The sequence below is a fragment of the Phoenix dactylifera genome, unplaced genomic scaffold (genome assembly GCF_009389715.1).
Source record: "Phoenix dactylifera cultivar Barhee BC4 unplaced genomic scaffold, palm_55x_up_171113_PBpolish2nd_filt_p 000814F, whole genome shotgun sequence".
NCBI classification, from domain to species: domain Eukaryota; kingdom Viridiplantae; phylum Streptophyta; class Magnoliopsida; order Arecales; family Arecaceae; genus Phoenix; species Phoenix dactylifera.
Genome location: NW_024068181.1, coordinates 98,401 through 108,373, shown reverse-complemented (window position 1 = coordinate 108,373; position 9,973 = coordinate 98,401). Strand labels below are relative to the sequence as shown.

The following is a 9,973-nucleotide window of genomic DNA, read 5'->3' as shown; positions in this document are numbered from 1 at the left end:
AGATGAAGATAGATCACAAACATGGAGGAGATGATGTTGTTTTGTTGCTGGGATTCTGAAATGCTTCGGCTGAAAGGCTGAGATCCGTTCGTGATGCTCATCCCGGCTGGACACGAGATATCCGGATGCGAGAGAGGTTGGTTTCGTTCATGGGATACGGGAGGAAAGGAAGACGGTTGGGATTGATTCGGAAGAGATTATCCCCAAAACAGGGGAATGGAAGAAACTTGGTTTGATTCAGAAGAGATGAAGCTGGGAGATGAGTGGATCACGGGAGGATGAACTTGATTCGGTTGAGAACAAGATCTTTGGATGCTCACGGAATGGGAAGAGATCTTTGGGTGATGCAGATGAAATCTGGGAGGAGGTGTCGTGGAAGATGAACACGGAATGGACTCGGTTCTGGTTGAATATCGTAGAACAGGGGAGTTGGGATTTACGGAATGCTGGGAACGAACTCTGTTTTGAGGCAAGGTTTTAGATGAATGTCTTCAATGCATGGGAGCTGGGAAGGGATGGTTCCGGAGGGAGGTTGAAGAAGTTGGCTTAGGCTTATCCATGGGATAAGGAGGATCTCGGTTGATTTTTTTAGATGCTCACGGGATGAAGTTTGGTAACGAAAGTTGGGAGATCGAGAGTCACGGGAGCTGGGGAGATGGTTGGAGCGTGAGGAGTGAATGGAGCTTTAGGATTTGTGCAAATATGTTGGTATGCTTTGAGATTGGAGGGATAAATAATTGAAGGGATTTTATTGTTTTGAGATTAAAATAGGAGAGTTGGATCATATGGAAAAAAAGTTAGGTGACTGAATTAGAGGGTCTTGATTTGCGGGGTGCATGTGGTTTAGGTCCAGAAGTAATCCTTAATGAACTTGACTCAACCTGCATACATTAGACTCAATCAGTAAAATTAAGCAAACTCGAATTATTTTTAATAATGCCGTAATGAAGGGGAAAATATTTTCTTATGTTTAAATCTAAAAATATATGTATAAAAATAATCATAAGTGCCATGAAAAATAGATTAATTTATACATTATTTAGCACTTATCACCATGCCGCTGATATTTCTAAAAAAATCAGATGGCAGCGGAAGAGGCATGTGCGGGATCGACGTTCATCTCATGAACGTTGTTTCATGAACCGTTCGTAGTTAGGCAGAAATTAAAAACTTTTAAAATCATTAGAAGATCATATCTTCACCTTGTGCGGGTAGATGATCACCGCAAACTGAAGTTCGTGGTTTTAGGATGAAGGTTCGTTTGAAGCCGTTCAAACGTCCGGCCTCTACGGGTATCCACACGAAGCAGAGGACCGATCAAAGCTTTCTTGTCTTCCCGGGGTACTAGCTCCCTTGCAAAGACTTCTTTTGATGGCTGATTTCCTCTCTTTCAATCAACCCTTGATTGTGCTTGAGAGGAGGAAGAAGAAGGATGAAGAAGAGGAAGAAGAAGAATCCCCACGCAGCCTGCTTTCTTTTCCCTGCGTTGGAAGGAAGAAGGGAGGAAGAGGATGCCACCAACACCTTTGGCTTTTATCTTCCTTGCTTGCGACTGAACCAAGAGGAGAGGAGAGGGAGGCGTACGGCAAGGAGGAAGAGGACTTCTTCTATGCCCTAGGTGCCGCCCATAAGTCCCTTTTTATAGACATGTGGAGCTCCTAACATTTAGGAGTTCTTGATGTCTTTCCTAAGAGGGGGCGCCGTCTCTTCTCCCTTCTCCACGTGGAAAGGGGAGGGGCTTATCCCCTTCCTCATGGTAAACCCTAATCCATATTAGGTAGGGATTGAGAATGCCCTAATGTGGTCAAGCCCTAATCCAATTAGGCTTAGCCCAAGGATGAACCAATTTGGATCCAATCTAGGTAAGTCCTAATCCAATTAGAACTTAAATCAATTTTGACTCAATTGAACTCTTCAATCCTAATCCAATTAGGAGTCTTATTGATTCATTAGATTAATAATTAATTGTGACTTAAGAAACCCTAATCCAAATTAGGACATATTTAATTTTAGTCCTAATCCAATTAGGACTCTATTTGAATCCGAAATCCTAATCCGATTAGGACTCTAAGAATCCTATTCCAAGTAGGAATCCAATTTTAATTCAAAACTCCTAATCTCATTAGGATTGTAGAAATCCTATTCCAAGTAGGAATCCCAGTCCTACTCCAACTAGGATTCCCAGTCCTAATCCAATTAGGACTCTAGGAATCCTACTCGAAGTAGGACTCTTGTTTCAAGTCCAATTAATTAATTCCCATTCCTTCTTCAACTTCTTATCAATCGAATTGATTACTCGTGGTTCATAATCACTTTTCAACCATCGGATCGGTCAATACTTCTAGTGTGTGTGACCCCATAGGTTCTACTCTGACTGGTAGTGAGATATATTATGATCTCTATCATAATATCATTGAAAACTCCTTTCAATGGATTGGAACGATTCCAACTCAACTCATTAGGGTTTATCGATCATCGAGATAATCCCTGTGAGTCCCACCATCCACCAGTGACACCTAGCAGCATGTAGTGGCTACCCAGTAGAATAGAAAGATGAACCTCTAGGTGCAGTTACCATGTGATATAGTCCTACTATCGTAGATCCCTACAGGACGGAGGTCATGGATAACTCGTCAAACCCCTTCGTCTGTCATATGTCAAGATTTATTCGACTTGAGTTCGATAGTGGAAAACTGTTTTTCCACTTTATATTATTGCCCTGGCCAAGGTCTTAGAACTCAGTCTAACAAATCACATAGGATCACTCCTCTTCTATCAAGGTCGATAGATTCCATGTAAGTGCATACCCTACTCCTATAGTGAACTTACTGCAGCCAATCTACACTACAAGGACCCATATGACTAGAGACCATGTATACGTGTAGTCAAACTACAATAACCTCACTGTGAGTAGCTGAAGCACCGCAGGTCAAAGGACCAGTCATACTACTGCAACATCAAGCAAGTCAATGACGAGTGGATAGACATCCAAGTGACTTCTTGTCTTGGTCACGCTCAGTACCCTTGTTCTCTAACAAGCACCTGCACTATCACTTCAGTGTCCCTACACTGTGGACTCAAGTCTCGTCCATCCAGAAGAAAAGTGATCTGTGCACTGATCGGATCGATCACCGTCCTCATGATGATCCATTGATCAGGAGCATTTAGAAATTAATCACCGATGATGCATGGCTCAAATTCTTAACTCTTAAGAATATGCATCATCATCTTATTAATTCTTGGACGATTCATAGACACATAAACAATATGAATGAAAAAGATGCCTTTTATTTATTCAATAATAAATAGTCAAGTACAAAATTATGTCCCTAGAATTAACAATGTGTCAGCCAGATTGGCTTCTAGGGCATACATCTAACATTGTACTTCATCAATGGGTACATCTGGTTGAGGAATATCTTGTATATCTATTTTTAGGTCTTGAACTTCTTCAAGTTCAATTATTCTATCCTTACCTTTTTCTAAGATAAACTCTTTCTCTAAGAAAGTGGCATGTCTACCTATAAAGACCTTTTGTTTGGTAGGATGATAGAAGATGTATCCTATACTATCTTTAGGATAGCCTACAAAAATACATTTATCTGATCTAGCACTTAGCTTGTGTCCAAAATTTCTTTTGATATAAGTTTTACAGCCCCATATCTTAAGATACTTAAGATTAGACTTCTTTTCTCTCCATATCTCATATGGAGCACTTGATACAGATTTTGATGGTACCCTATTTAATACAAGTGCAGCAGTTTCTAGGGCAAAACCCCAGAAGAAAATAGGAAGATCTGTAAAGCACATCATGGACCGTACCATATCTAATAGAGTACGATTCCTCCGTTCGGCTACACCATTTAATTGTGGCGTATACGGAAGTGTCCATTCAGAGAGAATGCCCTTTTCTTTAAGATGATTTAAAAACTCACTAGAAAGGTATTCACCTCCTCGATCAGATCGAAGGATTTTAATACACTTTCCAGTTTGTTTTTCAACCATAATTTGATACTCTTTAAATTTATCAAAAACTTCGGATTTATGTTTTATAAGATACACATATCCGAACCTTGATAAATCATCAGTAAATGTGATGAAATAAGGGTATCCACCACTAGCAGGAGTTGTCATAGGACCACATACATCTGTTTGTACAAGTCCTAATAACTCTCTTGCCCTTTCTCCATGTCCAATGAATGGAGACTTAGTCACTTTACCCATAAGACAAGATTCACAAGTTCCTAATAATTTATAATCATAAGGATCAAAGAACTCTTCTTTGTACAACTTGTTGATTCTTGATTCGCTTATGTGACCAAGTCAGCAATGCCAAAGAAGGGTGTTATTTACTTCTTCTCTCTTTCTTTTATCGCTTTTATCAATATGAAAGACATTGTCATTAAGTAATAGAACAAGAAGACCATTTTCCATAATGCCATTGCAATAGACTTTATTAAAAAAGAAATTGAGCAATCATTGCTCTTTACATTAATTTCATATTCTTTCTTTAACAACAAAGACATGGAAATTACATTTCTAATAATTTTGGGCATATAATAACAATCTTCTAATTTCAGGAGCTCTCCCGAAGGCAACTCCAAATGGTAGCTTCCAACAGCTTCAGCCTGGATGGACTCTCCTCCAGCACCATACAGCTCGAAGCCACCTTTCTTCAAAATTCTAATTTTCGGTAGTCCATTCAAAGATTTGCAAATGTGAGAACCACAGCTGGTATCCAATACCCATGAATTTGAATTTGAAGAACTTAATGATAAGTTGGCATGTAACATAAACATACCTTTCGATGCAACTTTTGCATCGGTCTTCATACTTGCAAGAAAACTATTGCAATTCCTTTTTCAGTGGCCAGCTTTACCGCAATGGAAACAGGTACTTGATCCGGAGTTTTTCTTTCCTTTCTTCTTTTTGATGCTACTCTTAGGGTTCAATCTTTTCTTAGAACCCTTATTTCCCGATTTTCTCTTAGAGGTGCCATCTATAAGAAGGAGTGGACCTTTATCCTTCTTAATATGGCCTTCAGCTATTGCCCGGCATTCCAAAGTCATGGGAGGACACCGCCCCGGCAGATCGGGAAAAAGGGGGTCACTCCGCAACCAAAGATATAGCTCGGGCAGGGAGGTGTTCAGCTTGTTCATGTGTGATAAGTGCTGAATAATTTAAAATTTAGTTATCTTTTCATAGCACTTATCAATGTTCTTAAACTAATAAATACATACTTTACCATAAAATTGAATAAACATTGAAATAAATTTAAAATATGGTAAGAGGTAAATAATTCTTTTCTCAAAACAGACTTTGAACTTGTCTCTCTCCTGGTTGTAATCTTTCATGAAAACATATAAGGAGGAGATTGTGTTGACCCGGTTTAGTAACCTGATGGAGTTGTAATCAAGCTAAGGCTATGATTAAATAGGTTTTGGTCCTGATTCGATCGAAAGTTATAATTAATTATGTATGGGGCAAAAGTTTGATTAACCCTTTTTATTAGGTCACGGTCCGATTTTTAGTCTTGTCTGGTCGAGTTCGATCTGAAGCAGCTCAGCAAGAATTAAATTTAAATAACATTGGGCTCGAGAACAATTTCAAGCAAATCAACGATCATGACCCACCTCAAATCCAAAGCCAATTCCCAACCAATTCCTTACCTGCCTTCATATAAAATTTATAATTTTAAAACAAAAATAATAATAATAATAATTGAATATCCATGATTCACTGTTCATATGAACAGTGTCCCGTGAAAACATTGTTCATATGAACAGTGTTACAAAAAAAAAATATAAAAACTAATCCCACTGTTCATCTTCTTCCTCCCTCCTTGCATCAGGGCCATCCACCTTCCTCCCGTCGATCCCGCGTCGATCCGCCGCCCGTGCCAACCCCAGCCCATTCCAAGCTCCATCGCGATGAGGCCATCAACAGCCCGCACACGGTGAACGCCGGTAATCCAGCAACCTCCCACGCCCGTCCGACTGCAAGCGGAATCCAAGCATTACGCCCAACCATCCCTCCGCCTCTTCATCCGCCTGCATCCCCGCCTCCGCACAGCCGCCATCCCGGGCTCACAGATCACTCCCTTCCGTTCGAGCCACGAGCCCCACGCGGTGCAGCCAGCGACCGGATCTCCCGCCTCCTCTTCCGCCCGTGACGCCTCCGACCCAGCAATCGCCCTCCACCCGAGCATCTGCAACATCTTTCCGTCCGGATTCATCCCTAGCACCAAGCCGTGATCGGCTCCCAACCGCCGGAAACCCAGCTCGGCATTCATCTACAGCTCAGTCCCCGGCTTCTCCGAGATCCAGATACTCCGCATCAGCACCTCCCATCGATCCCGCGGCCATCTCATCTTCTTCCCTCCACCTCCCGTCGATCCAGCGGCCGGCTTCATTTCCGGCCATTACAATCAAACGCTCCACGGATCCCTCCCAAGATCCAGCCACGCCATTGACGCCATTCATCCACTATAAAAGGAGGAGGGCGTTCGGTGGCAGAGGGGGAGCTCGGTTGAGAAGAAAGAAACAGGGGAGAGGCTCTGTTTCGGTGAAGAAGAAGAAGAAGAAAGCCGAGAAAAAGAAATAAAAAAAGAAGAGAGAGGGGAGGAAAGAGAAGAGTTTGTGATAGTTTGAGAATAATGGGCGGTGATCAATTTCATTTGAAGATGGGAGGTCGTCCGAAAGCCATGCTCGGCTAAACGTCTAGTCTAGGACTGGATGAAGCCCTAGCAATGTATCAGGACAATTGTAATTCTTACTTTTTTTTTTATTTTGGAGCTTGTTTAAATTCTTATTTTCAATGAAATATTTCTTTATGATATTTAAATTTCGAGCATGCTAGTTACTAATCATGTTTGCTAAAGTAGTCTAAGATGATCCATGCCTAGGAAGATGAAGTGTACTGCATCCTAGATTAGCATACTTAGGTAGACACTTCATGCTACACCGAAGATGGATCTTCCTAACACTCTTTATGCTTTTATTTTAAAAGGCTTGTAGCCAAAATTGCATGCCTCTCCAAAAGACAAAAATTAAGAACACAATCCTTGATGCAATGCTATGTGGTGGATTCCAAACCCTAGATCTATTTACTCTGATAAATTCCAATCCGTACTCATAGTTTAATTTAGTTAAATCAAGTTAGCAAATCCTTCTTTTTGATTTATTTTTAAAAGAAAAATAACTTATTCTTCAATCCCTGTGGACCGACACCCGTAATCACTATCCTACAGGATACGTGCTATTGCGTGATTTATTTTTGAAATTGAAATAACCGATCAATTTTTGGCACCGTTGCCGGGGATTGCTAGCATAGTTATTTTTTCTATCATTAAAAAAAAAAATTAATTAATTTAAAAAAAAACTTTCAAAAAAATATATAAATAAAAAAAAATTATTTTCTATTATTGTTACTTTTCTTATCTTTTTTTTTCTCTTCTACTAATTTGTTTTTTAAAAAAATTTCTTTTGATCCTATTTAATCCTATTTCTTCTACTAATTTGCCTATGATTTTTCCAACTGATATGTCGACCTTGTGACCAGGACCTGACAACCTTTCTGCGACTACGTTGGCTCAATCTGCAAACCTCCCTGTGAATAACTCAATGACAGAGCCTTGCGGGCTCATTCGGTCCCTAACGGATCAAAAAGAGAACTGCTGGAAAAGGAATGCTGTAGAGGTTTGCCTAAAAAAAAAAATAAATTGCTGGAAAAATTTTCTTTGGTAACCTCTAAACCTTTCTTATTTAAATTAATTATTAGCTTGAAATTTTGTGGTGATTGTTTGATTTCAATTTCAGCAAAAGTGTGAATGCATGCTTGATACACATACACAAATTGATCCGCACATAGTAAGGGCAATCACCCCAACAAGATAAGAGCCGGATTTCATCAACGGACTCTTGCCCAATTTAGGTGAACTCAATCTCACATAGTGTCACTTTAATTAAAATCAATTAGACATTGGCCCCTAGGGACATTCGAGCTCAATAGGACGAAGATCGCCGAAAGTTGCACCAATTTCGCTCTGTGGCTTAGTTGATGTCTAGGCAAGCTTTGTCCCTATAAGGGAGACAGTTCATCTGTTCGAGGTAAGTGGGTTTTAAGTGGGACCTTTGCGAACGCATCGTGACCCCTCCACTTACCTGGGAGCTTACCTGGTCAACTCGGTTCATTAGACCGGATTGGAGGCTTAGGTGCCCTCTTCAAACCAGTTAGGAGCTGTCTAGTGATTTTAGGACAGAGACTAGGATTGATATGCTTTTCTCTCTTTGCATGCTTGATTGATCGAGTAATAGTGTATGCACGGTAGTCGTTCTAGAGTATAAAACCTATTACCTTTTGACCCTGAAATAGAACGAACCCTTAGGAACATTCGAGCTAAGATCAAAACATTAGGATCATCCCCACCTCTTAAGATGGCTGAAGAACAACCCAAACTCCTGAGGGAGTACTTTACTCCCACTATTTACACTTCCCCATCTTGCATTCGATTACCTGAGGTAGCAGCTGTACAATATGAAATAAAGTCTAGTGTGATCCAAATGCTCCCATCTTTTTATGGGCTCACCAACGAAGACCCATACAAACATTTAGATGAATTTCTTGAGATTTGCACCACTGTCAAGATTCAGAACTTCACTGATGATGCCCTGAAACTTAGGTTATTCTCCTTCTCCCTTAAAGATAGAGCCAAACAATGGCTGAATTTTTTAGAAGCTAACTCAATTCATTCTTGGGATCAAATGCAACAAGAATTCCTTAAAAATACTTTCCTATAGGAAGAACGAACCAGTTTAGACGTGCCATTACAAGCTTCTCCCAAACCGAGGGAGAAGAATTTCATGAAACTTAGGAGAGATTTCGGGACCTAATCCGTAAATGCCCTCATCATCAAATACCTAAGTGGCAGCTAGTGCAATGTTTTTATGACGGTTTGACTGAACAAAACCGTCAGATGATCGATGCTGCATGCGGGGGGACTTTCATGCTTCGAAATGAGCATGAAGCATGGCAACTATTTGAAAATCTTAATGAAACCTCCCTCCACCATGCTTCATGTTCTCGTCAAGCACCCCCGAATTTTCAAAGAAAAGGGGCCATTTATGAAATAAGTCATTCTATGGACCTGTCTAGCAAGGTAGATGCATTGTCCCATAAGATTGACCAACTAATGATAGGAGGACATGTCGTTAGCTCTTTCCAAGCACAAGTGTGTACTATCTGTTCTAGCCCATCGCATCCTATTCATGAGTGCCCCTCAGCACCCCAATATCCCGAACTCGTGCAAGAACACATCAATGCTGCCCAAACATAGCCCAGACCGGGTAATGATCCATTTTCCAATACATATAATCCGGTATGGCGGAATCATCCAAATTTTTCTTGGAGGCAGCAAGCTTCTAATACCTCCCAACCCTTCTCCCAAAATTTTCAAAACCCTCAGAATTTTCATCCCTACCGTCCCTCAACTCAATTCAGCATCTCCTCCTCCAACCCAAAGAAATACAGCCTTTGAGGAGAAGGTGTTGACTGCCCTTCAAGGTTTGGAGGCAAATACACAACTATTGCACTCTCACACGCAATCAATTGCTAAGCTAGAATCCCAAATGGGTCAACTAGCTAATGCATTAAACAAGCGAGAGGAAGGTAAGCTTCCAAGTCAACCAATGAGTAATCCTAGGAGACAATACGTGGCTCAAGAAACTCGACTAAATCATGAGCAAGCTAATGCTTTGACTACCCTAAGGAGTGGACGTATAATAGATAATAAGGTTGGGGAGGGTAACAATAAGGAAGGAGAGGAAGAAGAGAAGAATGTATCACATGAAAACCCAAAACCTTCTTCAGCTAGTCCACCATCTGCCACAACCCACATTCCAAAGGCTCTATTCCTTGAAGCACTTAATGCACCCTCTCCCTTTGGCAAGAAGGGAACTTCATTAGAAGAGATGAT

The 9,973-nt window shown here is 40.7% G+C and overlaps 1 non-coding gene across 1 annotated transcript; it reads right to left on the bottom strand.

Moving 5' to 3' along the window:
- Positions 1 to 8,810: 8,810 nt before the first annotated feature.
- LOC120107280 lies at positions 8,811 to 8,916 on the bottom strand. The gene has a single exon (XR_005509157.1). It is a non-coding gene; the product is annotated as a small nucleolar RNA R71 (small nucleolar RNA).
- Positions 8,917 to 9,973: the final 1,057 nt, after the last annotated feature.